Here is a 20558-nt window from a genome sequence, read left to right as displayed (position 1 = left end):
CAATATGTCCCAAATCTATAAGACAAAGTCTTGCTATATCCATACCTCTAAGAAGCACTCTGGCCTTACTTCTTCCATTATGGATTGGCTGGTGCTTTTAACAGTTAATGGTACATTCCATGTACTTCTCAGTACCACAATTCAAATGCATCAATTTTTCTAAATTCTTCCTTATTCAATATCCAATTTTTGCATGTGTTAGTCCACATAGACTAGATAAACAAATCCATAGAAACTCATATGTGTATAAGAGAGAGTTTTATATAAAGGGTAATTGTGCATTAAGAAAACATCCCAATGCAATCCAGTTCAAGCCCATAAGTCCAGTATTAGTCCATATGTCCAATACCAATCTATAAAGTCCTCTTCAGATTCACAAAACACATGCACTGACACTCAATGCAGGACAGTCAAAGACCAGTGGGTAGAAAGAAAGTCTTGGACTCAGTGGCATTGTAAGCATCTCAGCACTGGTAGGGGTCTCTGCATGGCTCTTCTAGTTCCCAGGGCTGCATCAGAGTAGGTCCATGTGGCTTCTCCTCAGGAATGTCTCAAAGGAAGTGAGCAGAGAGAGAGAGAATCTCTCCCATTTCCAAAGAGGAAAATCAGGAATTGCCAGAATTCTCAGGGGAAGGCCATACCCAGACACAGACCTTACTGGCCATGATCTGATTGACTCTTCTCCTTCACTCTTAATCCTCTGACGACCCAAATGGACACCAGATTATGTAACTACCACAACATGCACATGATGCAGTGGAGAACACCATAGTTTAGTAAGGTACAACTTCGTTTTCAAAGCAGCGTCTTTGTTTTTGTTCTTAAGTACTCTAACGAGGTCCTGTGCAACAGATTTACTTAATGTAATATGTCTTTTGATGTCCTGATTGCTGCTTCCATGAGCATTGATTGTAGATCCAAGCATGATGCAGTCCTTGACAGCTTTGATCTTTTCTCCGTTCATCATGATGTTACCTATTGGTCTAGTTGTGAGGATTTGGGTCTTCTTTACATGGAATCATGATCCACATGGAAGGCTTCCATGCTTGATCTTTATCAGCAAGTGCTTCAAATCCTCCTCATTTTCAGGGAGTGATGTTGTGTTATCTACATACTGCATGTTGTTAATAAACCTTCCTCCAGTCCTGAGGCTACACTCTTCTTCATAGAATCCAATTTCTCTGGTGATTTTATCAGCAGACAGTTAGATAGAACAAGTATGGTGAGAGGATACAACCCTGACACACACCTTTCCTGGTTTTAAATCATGCAGTATTACCATGTTTTGTTCACACAACTGCCTTTTTTTTTTTTTTTAGCAATGTACAAGTTCCGAACGAGCAAGGTGAAGTATTCTGGAATTTCCATTCTTCTCAAGGGTATCCACAGTGTGTTATGATCCGCACAGTTGAATGCATTTTCAGAGGCAATGAAACACAAGTAAACACGATAGTATCTACCTACATTGAAACACAGCTGCTCTAGCACTGAAGCATTTCATTTCTAGGTAATAGAGAAAACAGAAATTAATGCATAATGGTTCTTACAGTCTAAATAAGAATGTTCCTGGGAGAATTATTGGTGGTGGTCTGAAAGTAGCAATAAATCATGTTTTTATCAATAGAATGGTTAAAATATTCTGCATTCATATGATGGAATATAAGACTTTAATAAAAATGAACTATTATAACATGCAGACACAAAAGATTATGTACAATATAATTTTGTATTAAGTTAAAAAAAGCAAAGCTGATCTATGGTATTTGAAAGGAGGATGTGGCTTTCCTTGAGACGTGAGGGGTGCTTGCCTGGGAGGGGACATGGTCGAAGAATTTCTGAAGTGCTTGCTGTGTTCTTTTCTTGACCTGAGTGGTGGATATGATCATTTTGTGATCATTTGTTGAGCAGAACATTTAATAAATGTGCGTTCTTTTCTATGTGAATGTTATATTTCATGAAATACACACATGGACATGCACATACATTGGGCAGTTTTACAAATAAGGCAAATGACCATAGCCATAGGTATTTTCTAGGTTAGGTTTGCGTGGCTATAAATAAATTAGGGAGAACTCATAGGAAACTCCTGACTCCATAGCCAAGGCTCATCTCTGGAATATGGCATTCAACTAGTATTTATGGATTCCCTTTTCTCTAACCATATGGTGTAAAAATAATTTTGGGTAAATACGTGTGACATTAATCCTTCCACATCCAGGTATATCTGGAAAAAATACCCCCCAAGCCTTATCCACTTTACTCTTGAACAGATAGTCAGGCATGACTCAGTCTCGTACGGTGGGCTTGTTCATGATCAGGAAGAACAGCCAAGACGTGTTGTCTCTGGAATCTTGCCTTAACCATTGGGCATCACAGAGATTTCTCAACAAAGCATGAACAATCCTTTGAGGAATGTGGTGAAACTAATGTTTCCAGTCTCCATCTATTCACCCCACGACACACAGACATGCCTATTGTTTGGGGCTTTCGTAACCAACCTTGCAAAAAATCTACCTCCTGCAACTCCCAAGGCACGAGGTTTGGTTTTTCCCCATTATTCTGCTGGCTCTTACTCAGAGCGTCATCTTCCAGCCAGAGGACTGGGTGGTCTTTGAGAAATCTGAGGAGAGAGTCATTAACATAGGATCATCTCTCCAATGTGACGTTTCATACAGCCTCTAGCTAAAATCCCACCAAAGCCTATCTTTCCCTTAGGGAGCCCTGTAGCATAGGGTAGAAATAGTGTCGTGTCAGCTTGAGCAAGACGTTGGAGAAGACCTGAAATGATTCAAACACTAATCTAAGAGTAATTCAAAGCAAACACCTTCCCCCCCCCCAAAAAAAGTTAGACTGTAGAAACCTCTGAGGAATTAATATGCAAATAACTATAGTAAAAGGAAATGAAGTACAGCGAAGACCTTTTGTTCCTATGCCACTTACCTTATATTTTGGGGGAATATCTTCCTGTACATTAATTTCTAAAGCAGCACTCATAAACCGATAGCCTGCAGATCTAATGGGACCCACGGGTTGGTTTGGTTTGGCTTGGACAGTGTTTTTTACAACATGGGAATTTATCACTAAAATCCATACTATGATCTCTCTTTAAGAACTGAAAGTTTGGGCAACATTCCATGTGTTAACAATTTGCCAAAGCCATTTCTTCTCACTGCCTGACCCCAGATCTGCATCCCTGTGCACGTGTCTGGCCCTGTAGGCATCTGCACTTTCTTCCTGTCCTGAAAGTGTGTTTTCGCAAGCAGGCTCTATGAAAGGGGAGTTGTACCTGCCTGCATGCTTTCTTAATAGGATAGACTTGGGCAAACATTGTTTTATGACGTAGCCCCGTACCCATCCTTCTACTCCTCCAGAAATGGCACTGGATTCAAAGGTGGCCCACCCTGAAGTTTGCCAGGAAATCCCAGCCTGGTATGGAAAATCAAGCCAGGGTAATCACGTTTTTCACTTGAAATTTTGGAATTAGAAAATAGAGCAACTCTTGCTCACCCAGGGGACAGAAAATTGGAGAGATTGTGAAACGCATTTCGTATCACAGCAAGTCAAAGCGCTGCATGAGTTGTGTGGTGGAGAAAGCCGATCTAGAGAGGAAACTGGACCTGAAGCATCAGGAGAGGCAGCAATTAAACCATCAGGTGACCCTGGAAGCCCAAGAGGACAGCTTTGTCCACTTGATCTTGTTCACAAGTTTAGTTCTGGTGAAACTTGATCTATTTTGTTTCCAATCCTTGGATAGCATTGAGCTCCGGGAAAATTGTTCAAGTAGTCCACATCCAGCCTTCTACTTATAGAAATAATAGTTTGAATTTCCTTACTGGAGCCATTCTGGTGAGAAAGAGAAGTCCATCTGAGAATTAAATGTATTCATTATGGAGAGAAGACCTGTACCTTCAACATTGGAGATGCTCCCTGTTTCTCTAGAAATGATTTTAGTCAGATGAGAATTCTCTAGGCCTTTAGTCAGCTGCTCTACCCATGTTTAAGTTAGAATTGAGAGCCATTAATAACCATGAAGGCACATTGTATTTGCTTTTACTGAAATATTGAGAGGGAAACAAAGAGGATCACAATCTTTGCTTTCAAGATGCTTGCCTGCTACTGGAGAAGACAAAAAGCTCACTCAGAGAGTTGTACAACAGAATGAAGTAAACACTTCAATAAATATTTGCAGGTCCTCAGAATCCTTGACAGAAAGAAGAGTGATTTGTTGCAATTTAGATGGGACCCAGCTTGGCTTTGTGGCTTTCTAGCCATTGATTAGTAAAAGTGATCGATGGAGAGCAATTAAGTGGGGGGGCTGTCGTGCACTTAGCTGGCAACCAAAATGTCAGGGGCTCAATGCTAGGTACTTTGGAAGAAAGGTCTAGGGGTGTATTCCACTAATAACCCTGTGTATCGCAGTTCTAGATGAACACACATGGCCGTGGCATGAATAAGAGTCAACTCAACAGCCCCTGGTTTGGTTTGGCTTTCACTTACAACAAAACACTGTTGGTAAACACAAAGGGCAGAAACACACAAAGAATACAACCCAATGATGAATGTTAGAAACACAGCAGGACAGAGAGAAAAATCTTGAATGACAATGTTTGACTCTCTACCACCACCACCCCAGCCCCCAATGTAGCAGAAACACTGGGCAGAAACATGAACGGTCGGAGAAGGAAATGTGGCATGGGATTTGGATGGTGAAGACATCCTTCCCAAGGCGACTGTTGATTGCTGGGAAGTGGAAGTTTGCATACGACTCCGAAAGGCTTGAGAGGCAAGAGGATTTGAGATGAAAGGCATCCCAAGAGCCAAGGTAGAAGACTTGAAGGTGGCAAGCTTTCAGGGTTGCCGGGTTGAAGATGATGAAGGTAATGAGCAGATCAGGTTTATTGGAGTTGAGGGTTCACATTGGAGAGGGATGGAAAAACAACGATGATAAGGTTGTTGGAGCCAGCCTGTGGAAGCCTTGGATTTCGGGACAAAGGACTTGGACTTGGTCCTGGAGGCAGTGGGAGCCAGAGAAGACGAGGGATAGGATTTGCCTTGATGAAAAAGTTCCTCCTTTCACTAAAGAACAGCACCCACATAGCTCATTTTTCTCATTAGCAGAGAGCCATAGAATTTAACTTTAATTGCACCCCAAGTCAGTGAAAAACATATACCAGTCCCAACAAGTCTCCCAGGGGGAGTTCACAAGTTCAAATCAAAAGACAAGATGTATTTTCCTTGGCCTTCCAGCATGTCTATGGGTGATGCATGTCCTCAAATGACGACAAGCCGATAAGATGAAACAATTCAAATCAGTTATTCTGACACTCATTCCCATAATGCCTTTCTCCCTCTCCTGTTCAGTCCCTGACTCCCCCACTTCCAGATATCCAGAATAAAATAGTAATGAATTAGGGCATAGAGACATCCCTCCGACTTCCCTAGACAAGTCCCATTTGCCCTTTAATATATGTAAATTTACCCTCACTTTGAAATTATTTAACCAAGTAATATTCCCAACAAATTCTTCATCACAATTACCCTTGCTTGCTGTGTGTGCAGTTTTTACATAATGAAAAGGCTTCCAGGCCTTTCTGACCTTAAAACGCCCCAAAGAACCAATGAGCAAATGAACACGGCTGTGGAGTCAATTCCGACGCATCGCGGCTCTCCACATACCGGAAATCTTCACTGAGGCAGACAACCGCATCTCTCTAGCATCCAGGTAAGGACCACTAAGCCATGGACGCACCTGGTCTGACTCAGCTGCAAATCCTTAAAGAAAGAGTTAGGAAATGGATCTCATTCATACCGGGCACTGCCTGGGAGCCTCAGGACTGAGGTAGCATCTCAGGATAACTCAGGTAGCATCCCCGATGGGGGGATTGAGCTACTATTTCCTGAATCCCTTGGGCACTCAGCACTGTGACTATGCCTAGCAGGGTTTCTGGTATACGCAGGCTCTCACATGCAGTTTGCCAGTCACACTGATGGAATGTATGGTTTAAAATGGAAACATGGGGAATTTCTTCTCTCATTCCTTGTCCTTACATCCCCAGTGTTTCCCTATTTTTTCCCCTCCTTTGACTTTGAGGTCTGCAGGTCAGTGGACTCCTCCATACCCCCTTTAAATAAAATAAATGACTTTCTATCTCGCGTTACCTTTTTTCTTCCTACAGGAACCAAGAAAGACAGCGTGTGTGGGCGGTCATGGCACAGCTCCAAGGAAAGTGTGAGGCTTTGGGCAAAATAGATCTCTCATTTCTTCCAGACATAGGTCTAATATGAACTGTCTCCGGGCTCCGGTCTCCAATCCAACTTCAGTGGTTTGCAGTGGACTCCACGAGAAGGGGCCCAGGGATGCTGTATTATTAGAATTGTCTTGGGAAAAACAGGTTTTCTACGCACCTACTTCTCTCCCACAGTGAGGCACCCACAGTCCCTTTCCTCGAGCCCCCAGAGGCCCCTACCCCACCGCCAAGGGTCTTCTGCATGGAATGCCTGGCTGAAAAGAAGCAGAGCTGCATAAAGAGTTTGATTTATCCCCAAGTGATCTATTGTTATGCATCAAACATGTTTTCCCTACAAACCAGTTGGCAGGAAGCACACAGATAAATTACTACAAGATGTAACCAGACAAGTTGCTCAAAAGGGAAATGACTCGTGTGTGTGTGTGTGTGTGTGTGTGTGTGTGTGTGTGTGTGGCTGAGGAAAGCACATCTATAAACCTCACATTTGCTGGAAGAAATGGACTGTAGCCCCAAACTACCTGCTGGCTTTGATGGCTGACTATTCGTTTAAGGTCTTTTACTGTTGTCTCAGTGGGAACGGTGAATAAGCAATTAGGCAGTGGCACAATCTAGCCTGAAGGGTATTCCGGGGAGACGTGCTGCTGGGTTAACTGTAAACCACTGCGATTTTTCTACCAGGTATAAATCATGTGAGCCACACTTGTTGGCCGGAGAGGATGGCTTCAGGGCTTATGGTTCTAGTCACAAGATTGGCATTGCAAACCGATCAGCTAGCTGCTCCTAGGGAGCCAGGTGAGGCTTCTGTCAAGATTTATACTTTTGGAAACACTGTGCAGGGTCATTATGAGTCATGATCTGCCTGATAACAATGAATACCTGTCGATAGTCACATTTAGTTATGAGAGCTTTCATAAGAGTAATAGGATAACCTGGGTACGTTAAAAAAAAAAGTACTGCTACTGGGGTTTTCCAGTCAGTTGTCTGTGCAGCCTTATTCCATACTTTGGACATGTCAGGAGAGACCGGTCCCTGGAGAAGGAAACCCTGCTGGTTAAAATAGAGAGGTGTGGTGGTGGGGGGGGGGGGCGGGGGAGAGTAAGACCCTCAATGAGATGAAATAATACAGCGACCCAAACAATTGTCTAGCACAGAAACAATGGAGGATAGTGCAGGACTGGACAGTGTTTCATTCTATTGTGCATAGGGTCACCAACTGGATGTCACCCACCAACAAAACTAGGGTTCTAAGATGCTTTAGAAAATGCATGAGAAAAGTCTATTTATTTTTTCATTCAAATTTTTGGAAGCTCCTTCGTAAATGCACCAGTTTATTCCAAATAAAATGTGTTTAAATATGCCTCAAAATATGCTTCAATGATCAGTGTATGGCTACAGACAAATTCTCACAGAAATGCATTCACCTTAGTCTCACTAGTGTGCATTCCAACAAGTGTAAGTTTGGTTACAACAGTCGCTTCTGAGGGAATTTTCTAGACCAGTCAAATTCAAGACAGAGAGGTCAGTCCAAAAGGTATGGCAACTATTTGGTTGGGGGGGGGTGGGGATATAAAAATCCCAATAGATCATTTCGTCAAAGATCATGATTCTGAGAGTTTATTATGAAGAAGTTTTAAGAATGTGGGGGGGGGGGAACCTCCATTGATGAGAAAAAGACTAGGAAAGTTGCCCCAGGAATTGTTTTTTTTTTCCATTTCAAAAATTGAATGTGCCTGCTTGTCCTCTGAGGGTAATAGCAAGGATTGTCCTAATAGAATTTTGTACCCAGTCTACCCTACAGCCCTGATTTTGCCCTCTTCAGATTTCTTGTTCTCTCAGCTCAAAAAAGCATTTGATTTGAGTCACTCAAAAATGCCAGGATTTCCCTTTGGGTGTGACATAAATCGAAAAGAGCAGAATTCTTCAGGGAAGGGGTCGAGTTATAGAAAAACTGCCTTCAGAACTTCATATACGTAGATAGAGGATGTGTTGACCAAGTGTAAATTAATATATTTTGTGTTAAATGAAGCTTGTAATGATTTTGCAGCTATGCTTCTCCACTTCCATGCCTATGATAACAGCACAGCGCCATGCTATGCCATTTGATATTGAAGAAAAACAGCGGGGAGGGACATTGGAGAGAGAGACATGAGTCCTGCCTTACTGTATCCATTCTTTTGTAAAGGACAAGCTTGTTGTTGGGTGCCATTGAGTCCATAGCACCCTTATAAGACAGAGTGACACCATCCCGTAGGGGTATGTTTCTAGGCTGCAGTCTTGACAGGAGCAGGGCACAGATGCTTTCTTGCATGAAGCTGCGGAGTTGGGAGGAACTGCTGGGAGTTGGGAGGAACTGCTGGACTTTAGGTTAGGACCAAAGTGATGGACTATTTTCTCACCCGGGGCTAATTGTATATTACTTGTTTTACAAGGATATTGTGTGATATGTGAAATGCCTTCTCCTAGGCGAGGCGAACAGTTTGCGTTCAACTGCGGATCTAAAAGCGGGAGGCTGAAACCTACCCAGAGGTCTCAGAGCAGATAGTTAGCGATCTAGTTCCACTACGAGTGTGGCCCCAAAGATCCCCTGGAAGAGTGCTTGTAGCACACGGCGTCATGATGTGCTGGAATCAATTCAACAGCAGCAGGTTTGGTTTGGGTTTAACATGCTGTAATACTGTGTTGTGGCCAATAAAATTCAAATCAAATAAATTTTAGTTCCTATTCAGACTAGCCCCATCTCAAGGACCCAATAGCCACATGTGCCTTGTGACCACTCTATTCGGGCGTACAGACAGAGAACCTTTCTATTTTTGTAGAAAGTGCTGTTGGACACCAGACATAAGGGATGCAATTTGGATATAACTGGGGCCTCCTGCAGCAGTGTTTACAAAGTGCTTTGTGCCCAGCACTTGATTGAAGGGCTATCTGTTCAGCAAAATTGGGAGAGCCTTTGACAGTCTCTGGGACGAGAATGTCTCCTTACATGATGTTCTAAACCCGATTCAGGTCTACAAAGCATGGCCATTGCTGGAAAATCGGACTGTGTGGTTGAGAGGATTTCAGGACTTTTAGTTAAAAGACATCACATTCATATGCAGGAGGGCTTGACTTGAGCCACAAAACATTGTAACCTATAAGAGAAAAACCAAAGTGTAATCAGCAAAAAAATAATTGTCATAAACCGGTATCGAATGTCCTTGCTTTAAAGGTGACTTGAGGAATCCACATGGGTGTTTTAATGAAAGAAAATTATTAAACCGAGTATATTACATATGATAACTATATCAGGTTCTTAGTAAACTTACTAGTCAGTAGGCTCTGTAAAGTGGGGCGTATCATTTGAAAGGGATTAGGCGTGCAGTATTGTTCTCTGTATTCCCAGCACTCGTTACAGAATTTGGAATCGGTACAAAAATTAGAACTCCAAACTTGGCAATACTTGAAAGCATCAAGTGTAGCTCCTTGCTACCCAAAGTCTGATCAACCCAAAGTCACATCAGCATCAACTGGGAGCTTGCTCATCATTAATGATATTGATGACATTAATTATCATAGCAATTATGAAATTCATAACATTCTGGTATCTTTGATTAGGAATTAATGACAGTTGACCCAACTAAAGTTTGGTATACTAATAGCCAGGACCTTGTACTGTGAAAAGACCTTGTCGGGTCACCTACGGGGAGCCTTTAGAAATCGCAGTGTTCAGGCTGCTTAGCTGACAGTTAATTCAGAATCTCTGGACCTAAGGCTTTGGCATCAATATTCTTCAAAGATCTCTGAGGGGTTCCAAGGAGGAGTCTTGGGGGAGTAGTGGGCTACAAATCAAGCTGCTAACCATAAGGTCAGCAATTCGAACTGACCAGTGGCTCTGCGGAAGAAAACGGAGGCTCTCTACCCTTGTATAAAGTCTCAGAAACCCAAAGGGGCAGTTCCACTCTGTTACATAGGGTGGCTCAGAGTCGGAAGAGAGTCAATGGCAATGGCAGTGGGAGTGATTCCAATGTTAATCTCTTTCTCATAAATGCGTCGTTTATATAGAGAGTGGGGAATAAACGTGTCTCTATTTGTTCTGTATTTTCCTCATAAGATAGTTCTTTTAGCTGGATTCCCTTCCCTTATTACTTCCTTCCTTTTCAACTGAGTAACTATTATTGTTAGTTGCCATCAAATTGGCTCCAACTTCACACTACATCATGTCAAAGCAAAGTCAAATTCCCTGCCATCAAGTTGATTCCAATTCACAGGGATCCCATCGGACACAGTAGAACAATTCCTGTGTGTCCCAGGCTGTGAATCTTTACAGAAGCAGAAAGTCCCATCTTTATCTCGGGAATCAGCTGGTGGTTTTGAACTTCTGTCATTGGGATTAGCAGCCCAGCTCGTAAATCACTGCACTGCCAAATGCTCCTTGGTTCCTTGGCTCCAATGTACAAGAGTAAAAAACTGCCCAGCCTCAGCCCGTCTTCACAATGCTTATTCTTATGGTTGCTAAGAATTTTGAGTGCCTTCCAACCCGTGGGGCTCATCCTTTTGAACTCTATTGGGTAAGATTCTGTTGGTATCCACAGGATACTGAGAAGTGGATCACATGAGTCCTTTCGAGTAGCTATTAGTGAATCGGTTTGGGGGGTGGGTATTGTTAATGACTACTCACCCTTGTTGTCTCAGTTTAAATCTTAAATTTCCCTTCCTCTAGCCATTCTGACGTTGGTGTGCCTCCTGGGCACCATGAGTCCTGTCCACGTAGACTCATGCTTCGACTCCTATCAAGGGCGATTGTTATTGCCTTTGCATTTTTCTTTATATCCAATTTGAAGCATTATTTCATCACGGCAATACCACACCTATTTTTCTAACATACACAAGGTGAGCAGCAGTAATTCATTTTCACTGAACCCCAGCCATGTGCATATATTATCTTAGTTAATACTCATTGTAACTCCCCATCTTCTATATGGGCATTTTAATTCTTGAAGAAATTAATGAACATGTCTTATGTCACACCTGCTAGGAAGTTTCCAGTGCCAAAATCAATTGTCTGGCAGATAAAACCAACAAAAACACCCCTCCTGGCATAGCCAATTGCAACTAATTTTGACCTTGTATCAGGGTTTCGAAACCTATAAATCTTTACAGGAGCAGATGGCATCAACTCTGTCCCACACAGCACCTAGTGAGTTTGAACCTACTAATCTTTGAGTGAGTAGTCCAACCCTTACCCAAAAGCAGACAAGAGAGTATTTAGTAGTAATTTAATTTTTTTAATATGTTGATTGAGATACTAGGTGCATGCATTGCCTTCCCTTCTAGCCTGTCTGCATTGCCTTTGGTGGACTTCATGCCACCTCCATGTAGTCACTTATTCCAGTGCTCCCTTGTCCTAATTGGGTTCCAGACACAGTGAACGCAGCTGGAATGCATTTCTGAGCATAAGAGAGGCAAGTGCACCTGTCTCACTTGAAATTATTTGGAGAAACTATTCAAATGTTAACAGACTGTATCATTACAAACGGTGGCATGTGTAACGAAAGAAAGGTATGGGGAGCTATAAAATGGAAGGCTCTGATTTCATTGAGGGATGGCTTATGGAAGGTTTTCTTGCAGAAAGTACCTGGAGAGAAGGAAGCTGAACATTTCTGGTGGAGGGAACAGCTTGTGGCAAAGCTCTGGGGTGGAAGGAGTAGGATGCCTTTGAGAAAAGAAAAGTCATTACATCTAGAGCTAAGTAAGTGTAGTCGGGAAATGACAGTTATCTTGGAAGACTTGTGAGAGTGGGGCTACTACCCTGAAGAACAAGAGAGGGAAGAAGTCCTTGTCTTATGAACCCAGAAGGACTAGGTCTACGGAGTTGAGTCTAGGCTTTCTTAATTGACTGCACACTAGACATTCAGGCAGTCTCAATGTATCACTCAGTATACTGCCTGGCAGCTTTGCAGGTGAGAAATGCCCTGTGTAAGGATCAGTTAAATTGGGTTTCAACTTTCGCTCAACTGAGTTGAACTCCTTAACTCCTTTTCCAGGAGAACTCACTCGTGATATTGTTGTTGTTGCTGCTGTTAGGTGGCATACAGTCAGTTCTGACCCATATTGCCCCCTGTGCACAACAAAATGAAACACAGTTCTGCACCATCTTCACATTTGTTTCTATGCCTGAGCCCATGGTTGCAGCCATTGTGTCAATCTATCTTACCTAGGGCCTTCATCTTGTTCACTGCTCTTCTACTTGACCCAGCATGATGTCCTTCTCCAGGGACTGGTGTCTCCTGACAACATGTCCAAAGTCTGTGAGATGATGTCTTGCCATCCTTGCCTCTAAGGAGCACTTGGGTTGTACTTCTTCCCAGACAAATTGGTTTTTCCTATTAGCATTCCATGATACTTTAAGTATTCATCTCCAACTCCACTATTCTAATGCATTGATTCTTCTTCCGTCTTTCTTATTCAATGTCCAACTTCCACATGCATAGGAGGCAATAGAGAATACCATGGCATGGGACTGGTGCACATTAGTCCCCAAAGTAACATCCTTGTTTTTCAGTACTCTAAAAAGTTATTACTTGCTAATGCAAATCATCTTTTGATTTCCTGGTTGCTACTTCCATGAGCATTGATTGTGAATCCAAGCAAGACAAAATCCTTGGCAACTTCAACCTTTTCTCCATTTATCATGATGTTACCTGTTGGTCTAGTTTTGGTCTTCCTTAAATTGAGTAGTAATCCATATTGAAAGTAACAATCTTTTATCTTCATCAGAAAGTGTTTCAAGGCTTCCTCACTTCCGGCACGCAAACGTGTGTCATATCCATATCTCAGGTTGTTAACAAGCCTTGCTTCGATCCTAATTCTACATTATTCTGAATATAAACCAGCTTCCCTGATTATTTGCTCATCATACAGATTGAATGAGAATGGTAAAAGGATACAACCCGAATGCACCTTTCCTGCTTTAAAACCATGCAGTATTCCCTTGTTCTGGGCACAAAATTGCCTCTTGATTCATAGGCAGTTTCTGCATAAGTGCAATGAAGTGTTCTGGAATTCTCAATCTTCTCATGTTTATCCATAGTTTATTATGGTTCACACAATGGGATGCCTTCGCCTTCTGGATTACTTATAGTAGTATTTTTCAAATTGGGACCCCAGAACTACAGCATCAGAATTGCTAAAGCTGGGGTCCAGGTATCTTTGTCAGATTGATTCTTATATACACTCATTTTTTTGAGTGGCATTTGAAAGCACTGGTCCACCACTTTACCTGGAAACTCAGAATCGTCATTTTTGTGCCATGGAGTAGATTGTGGCTCGAGTTAGTCTATCGGAGAGAATGGAGGCGCCTCTAGGGTTTCCTAGACTGCTTGCAGCCTTCACGCAATCAGACCGTCAGGTCGTTTCCGAGCAGCAGCTGGGAGACTTGAAACATTGACCTGTCCATCAGCAGCCGGCCTTCTACCTGTTGCATCATCTTTACAAGTACTGATGCCGCCATCCAACGCTCAGTTTCTGATGCAATTGCTCAGAGGATAGGCTGGCCATCCAGAATTTTAGAAGCTCTTTGGGTGCCTCTAATGGTCAGCTAATTCAGCCAACTTTGAGAATCACAGGTTTAGACGATAGTTGCCAAATAGTAGTGTACAATTCAGTGACATCAGAATTATGCAGAGTGCTTATAAGAAAGCGCTGCTGCCCCTATATCCCTGGTGGCAGAGTGGATGGAGAATTGGGCTGCAAACTAAAAGGGCAGCAATTCAAACCAACCAGGCTCCATGATAGAAAGAGAAGACTTTCTACTCCCTTACAGAGTTACAATCTTAGAAACGTACAGGGGCAGCTCTGCCCTGTCCTACAGTGTTTCTGTGAATCTGAATCCACACGATGGCAGTTAGTTTTGAGTTATATCAGACCAAGTGTGTCAGAATTTCTAAATCAGAGACCCCAAAATGGATGGTTAAAACATTCTCTCGATACTTAAGAAAGAAAGAGAGGGTGCACCGGGGGATATTTGAACCTATCGAGACCTGAAAAGGCAGGTCAGGTGTCTCACATAAGAATGTAGATTCTTACAGCGGCTGGAGCACTGAATTTCTACCAGTCATCAAGACGCTGTCATTGGTCAGAGGACTGATCACACTTTGAATAGGACGGGATCAGGGCAGCCAACAGGAAGACTGAGGGCTTTTCTCTTAAAAAGAATGTCTTTGGCTAGGCTCTCTAGCAAAGGAAAACCAGTGGAGCATGTATATGTACCGTATATACTTGAGTGTCAGCTGACCTGAATATCAGCCGAGCACCTAATAGTACCACAAAAACGATATTAAAAATGTGCTGAAAAACTCGGTTTATACACGAGTATACACAATGTATGTATAAAGAGAGGTTTTATAGTGAAAGAGAAATTACCTGGTATGGCGCTTCTAGTCATCCTCTTGTAACTCCCACAACTGACTGACTGGGTGGGAGAATACAAATAAGGTGCAGAGGACTCCAAGGAGGACAGTGTTCACCATTGCTCAGAGTGAGCCATCGCAGAAATAGGACGAATGATCATCCTACAACCACCAACCAATAAGGCCCAGGGCTGCAGAAGTCCCACATCCCTGTGTTGAGAGACAAGAGAGGAGCAGAACTGAGACCATGAGACAAGCAGAGGAGCAGGGCTGAGACCTTAAGGCATCGTTATGGGCCGAGGATCAGAGAGAGTTGTACCAGCTATCACAGCTGAGAAGAGGCACCAGGGATAAAAGAGCCTTACCGTTTTCAGATGTTGGCCTGTTCCCTGTTAAACTCTACAGCTGTGAATATTTTCTGTGAGTGCTCTGTGGTCGTTAAACTGATTTATCAAACTCATCAGGTCAGAAGTTTGCCATGGAGGGGGTGATTCGTGTGAGGATTGGATAAATAAAGAAGGAGGGAGGTCTGATCTCTGCCTTACAGGACTTTTCCTTGGGCAGTTGTGTCATTGCACTCTCTTTCCCCCGTCGAAGCTGGAAGAGGTTGGACATGACTTTCATGCCAGTTTTTCATAAAGGAAATGGCTCACATGGCTGTAGAGTTGAGAGAGTTCCAAATCAGGCCGGAAACTCCTTGGCTCATGTTGCTGCAGAGGCTAATGACCTACGGTCAGCATATGAGATGGAAGGCTGAGACTCGCAGAATAAGCAGGTAATACGGTAGGTTGCTGGCTCAAGTCCAAAGACCTGAAAGCTGGCTAACAAACGAGATGCAGGATCCCAACTCAGTAAAAAGCAAAGTTTTCCATGGCATCCACTTATACTGCGTGCAGACCGCAACCCCAATGAAACTTCCTTCCAATCGTTTGGCTGCTCCAAGGGGATCTCATCACGGAGATTAGTAGTATGTTATGTTAGGTCTCGCCATGAGAGATTACTGTGTTTTAACTAGGATCCTCTCCTAGCAAAGTTGACACAAAACCTTAACTATCACAAACGACCAAGGGCTAAACCTGGAATCTACTAGCATAGTAAAATGTTCGTTACTTCCTGTTAGTTTTGCCACATGGTAATTCCAGGAAGCTCTGTGTAGAGCTATTTTCCATTTGGTTTTAAATGGATAATTTTTTTAGAAAATATACATGTGTTTCTCTGGAGGTACATTTGAGTGGATTTGAACCACCATCTTTCCAAATGTTAATCATTTGTACTATGTAGGTACCTTGATACCTTCTTCATTGTTTGTTCTTAGTTAAGAAGCTTCACTGAAACTTGCTCATTTTGGGTAACCCTGCTGGGATTTAAAATGCCACTGCCATAGCTTCTGTAATACAGCAACACACAAACCACCGCAGTATGAAAAACTAACAGGCAAATGGGTGTTTGTTCCATCAGTCTTCCTTAGTCAGTGTCCCCCTTTCACATGCATATGAATCAATTTAAAATACCACGGCGTGTGTCAGGCACACATTAGTCTCCAAAGCAACATCTTTGCTTTTCAGCCTGTAATGTAGTCTTGTGTAGCAGATTTACGTAGCACGTGCTTCCTTTGATCGCTTGACTGCTGCTTCCATGAGCATTGATTTTGGATCCAAGCAAGAGGCAATCCTTGTCAACTTCAATCTTTCTCCATTTATCATGATGGTCCCTATTGGTTCAGTTGTGAGGATTCTGGTTTTCTTTAAATTGAGTTGTAATCCACCCTGAAGACTGCAATCCTTGACCTTCATCAGCAAGTGCTTCAAGTCCTCCTCACTTTCAGCAAGCAGGGTTGTGTCATCTGCTATTGCAGGTTGTTAGTAAGCCTTCCCCCAGTTCTGATGACACATTCTTCTTCATAAAATACAGCTTCTCTGGTTATGCGATTAGCATACACATTGAAAGAGGATACAACCCTGACACCCCTTTCCGTGACTTTAAACCATGCAGCATTCTCTTGTTCTGTTCAAATGGCTACACTTGAGCACAGTTAGGCGTTCTGAAATTCACATTCTTCTCAAGGATAGTCATAGTTTGTTAGGATCCACACAGTCAAACACCTTTGCGTAGTCAATTAAAGATAAGTAAACATCTTTCTGATATTCTCTGATTTCAGTCAAGATTTATCTGACATCAACGATAACCCTGTTTTGTTTGTTTTGATTTTAAAAAATCATTTTATTGGGGCTCATACAGCTCTTATCACAATCCATACATCCATCCATTGTGTCAAGTACATTTGTACATTTGTTGACATTATTCTCAAAACATTTACTTGTTCCACATCCTCTTCTAAATCTGGCCTGAACCTTGGGTGTCTTCTGGTCAATGTATTACTAAAACCATTGTTGGATGATCTTCGGCAATATTTTATTTTCATGTAACATCAATGATATTTTTTCTATAATATGAGCATTCCGTTGGGTATCCTCTCTTTGGAATGGATACAAACATGGATCTGCAGTCATTTAGCAAAGTCGCTGTCTTCCAAATGTTCTGACATAGATGACTGAGTGCTTCCAGTGCTTCATCAGCTTGTTGAAACATAGAAATTGGCATTCCAATTGGCTTTGGTTTTGGCTAATGCTTTCAGTGCAGCTTGAACTTAGTACTGTTGATTCTTGCTCCTAGGCTAACTCCTGAAATAAGGAAATGTTAATTAGTTCTTTTTGGTTCCATAACTCAATGAATTCTTTCAATCTTCCTTTTATGCTTCTTGCAGCATTCATTATTTTGCCCATAGAATCTTTCAATATTGCAACTTGAGGCTTAAATTGCTTCTTCAGATCTTTCCATTTCAGATATGCTGACCATGTTCTTCCTTTTTTTGTTTTCTAACTAAGTGTGTGCACGTTTCATTATGATATTTTACTTTGTCATATCGAGTTGCCCTTTGAAAATTTCAGTTCAGTTCTTAACATCATTATTTCTTCCATTTGGTTTCAGAGTCTCTTCTGACATGTACTTTAATCTTTTTTCCCTATCTTTTTAATGACCATTTGCTTTTTTTCATGAATAATGTTCTCGATGTCCTCCCACAGTTTGTCAGGTCTTCTGTCATTAGTGTTTCATGAATCAACTGCTCTTGAACTCTGTTCTTGAAATGATCTCAAAATTTGGGGCTGATACACACAAGGCCCTATGTTGGCTATTGTGGGCTTGTTTTAATTTTCCTGCAGTTTAGACAGAGAAGTCAGGCCCTTCCTGATTTCAGCTGATGACATTGCATATCTCCACTGTCTCTTCCCACATATGCCATCAGTTTCATTTCTGTGTATTCCATCTTGAGGAGTCCGCATGTACAGTCACTGTGCTGTTGAAAAAGGTATTTGCCATAAAGAAGTCATCAGTCTTGCAACATTCTATCACGTGATCTCCAACCTTGTCTGTGTCACTAGATCCATATTTTCTATCTAGTGTTCTTTCCTGTTTGTTTCCAACTTTTGCACTCCATTTGCCATAATTATGCATGCATTTTGGTTTCATGTGTGACTGATTTCAGACTGATTATGGTGATAGAATTTGCAATTTCTTCATCACTAGCTGTAGTAGTTGGTGCATACATTGGAATGATAGTTATATTGGTTGGATTTTCTTGAATGTAGATAAGTATAATTCTATCACAAAAAGCACTTTACTTCAAGATGGACCCTGAAATGTCCTTTTTTGAAAATAAATGCAATGTCATTCCTCTTGATTATGCCACTCCATGGATAGTAAGGCATATGATTTTCTGATTAAAAAATGACCAATACCAGTCCATTTCATCTCCCTAATGCTTAGGATATATCCATCTTCATGTGTTCCATTTCATTTTTAATAACTTCCACCTTTCCCTAGATTTACACTTCATGCATTGCAAGCTCTGATTATCAGACTTTTGCAGGTTGTTTCTTCTCATTTCAAATAATGCCTCTTAAGCAAATGAAAGTCCCACGGGTTTTACTCCATTCACACCATTATGGTCAACTTTACTTCGAGAAGTCAGCTCTTCCTCAGTCATAATTTGATTGCTGCTTTCTGGCCTAAAGGGCTCGTGTGTTCCGGCATGATTTGACAATGTTTCGATGCTATGCAGAAGGTTTTCAGCAGTTAATTCCTCTGCAATGTACAGCTGATTCCTTCTTCATAGTCTGCTCTTAGTTTGGAAACTCTGCTGAAACCTGTTCACATTGAGGGACCCTTCGGATATTTGAAATACCATTGACGTAGCTTCCAGAGTCGGAGCAACACACAATGAACCACAGTATGACAAACTGACAGACAAGTGGTAGAAGCAAATATTAGGAGCACACACAAAAAAATAGACTTTGAATTGAACAATGCCACAGTGCCCTTATGTTTTTGCTGTGGAATAAAGGTCAGACGTGGCTACAATTGGGGTCTTCTTCATTTCTTGTCATCAATGCCAACTGAATGGGGGCCCAAGGGGATGCTGTGTGTTTCTAAAGTCTACTTTGGAAGGGGTAGAGTCAAAGCTGGTCTCTGGAATATTAATAATTCTAACGCAGTGACCACCGCTAGGATATTTACAGACCCATGAAACACAGGACACAGCCTGAAGTTGCTCACACAGCTGTAGACTCCAAGGACTTACTCGCGTCCAAATGGAGCATGTACATTGCCCAGTCCTGCCAAAAGTCATACGGTTCATTAGCTTTTACTACACACAGAAACGAGCCAGGCCGAGTGCTAAAACAGCATGATAAAGCACATTTGACGGCTATCGTCAAAGGAAACGTCTCAGTGGGGATGGAAGAGCCTCTGAGGACATTGCTCATGCCTTTGGAATAGGAGAGAATGCCTCTGCCTTGCGATTTGGAGGACGAGGTGGTTGGAATTTGACGAAGACTTATTGCTTTAGAAACAGTTTTCAGGAGTTTGGTTTCTTCTCCTGGATTCGCCTTGCATGGTGATAGATTTCTCCCCCCTGAACATGCTTTGATACTATGACTATTTGTGTGGTTTGTGAGTTGTATTTTGGAGAGGAAGGGTTGAGAGAGAGAGAAAGAAATGGAGAAGCAAAGGCCCAGCAGGCAGCGGTACGAGGAGAGCTGGAGAGGGAAGGGCAGAAGGGACAGGGGACTATACCTGGATGGCCAAAGGCAGACAGCAGCGTGGATGGGAGGTTGTAAGAGAAGCATGAAGGGCAGGCAAGCCATAGACTAGGACTCTCTCTTGTTCTCGGTCTTTTGACTCCAAGATGGTCAAAGTATCCTTCAGAGGGTATGTATACAAATCTCCCGTTGAGCTTTGAAAGAGAGTACTTGAGAGTTGCAAATGATTAATGGACTCAATTCTTAACCAACGGGGTCAAGGTTCCAGTCCATCCATCTTGGCAGGAAGGCCTGGTAACCTGCTTAAAACTAAAAATCAACCATTGAAAATGCAATGAAGCACTGCCCTGCCCTGATACTCATGGTGTTTCTATGAATGGATCCAACCTGAGTCAAGTCCAGGGTAGCTGGTAGTTAAGCCTTACATGAGACACTGGCCTCAGAGTTTCATCTCACCCTTCAACCCTAATAACTCACTGTCCACTCTTATTGGGGACTTTTTCTCCAATTTTTTGCCATCACAGCTCTTTATTTTCTGTCACCATTCTGTGGTAGCCTGAATGGCATTTCCATTTTATGGATCAAAATGGCTCAGAATATTAGAACCTAGCTCAATTAGCCACTTCCATCTCTTTACACAGCTCTCTACTTGCACGAGGCCCGCTTCTGTGCGCATGACCTGGGTTGTTTTCATACTGTCCTTCCCCAAATCTCCTTCCTATCCAAGATGGAGATCATACCTAGAACATATGGAATATTTTCCAAATAACCCCATGTTTCTTAAAATGAGTTTTCTACACACTTGTCTTCAGGATTATAGAGAT

This window comes from Tenrec ecaudatus, chromosome 6 (assembly GCF_050624435.1).
Source record: "Tenrec ecaudatus isolate mTenEca1 chromosome 6, mTenEca1.hap1, whole genome shotgun sequence".
Classification (NCBI taxonomy): Eukaryota; Metazoa; Chordata; class Mammalia; order Afrosoricida; family Tenrecidae; genus Tenrec; species Tenrec ecaudatus.
The sequence above is the reverse complement of the archived record's forward strand: the minus strand, read 5'-3'. Positions refer to the sequence as shown.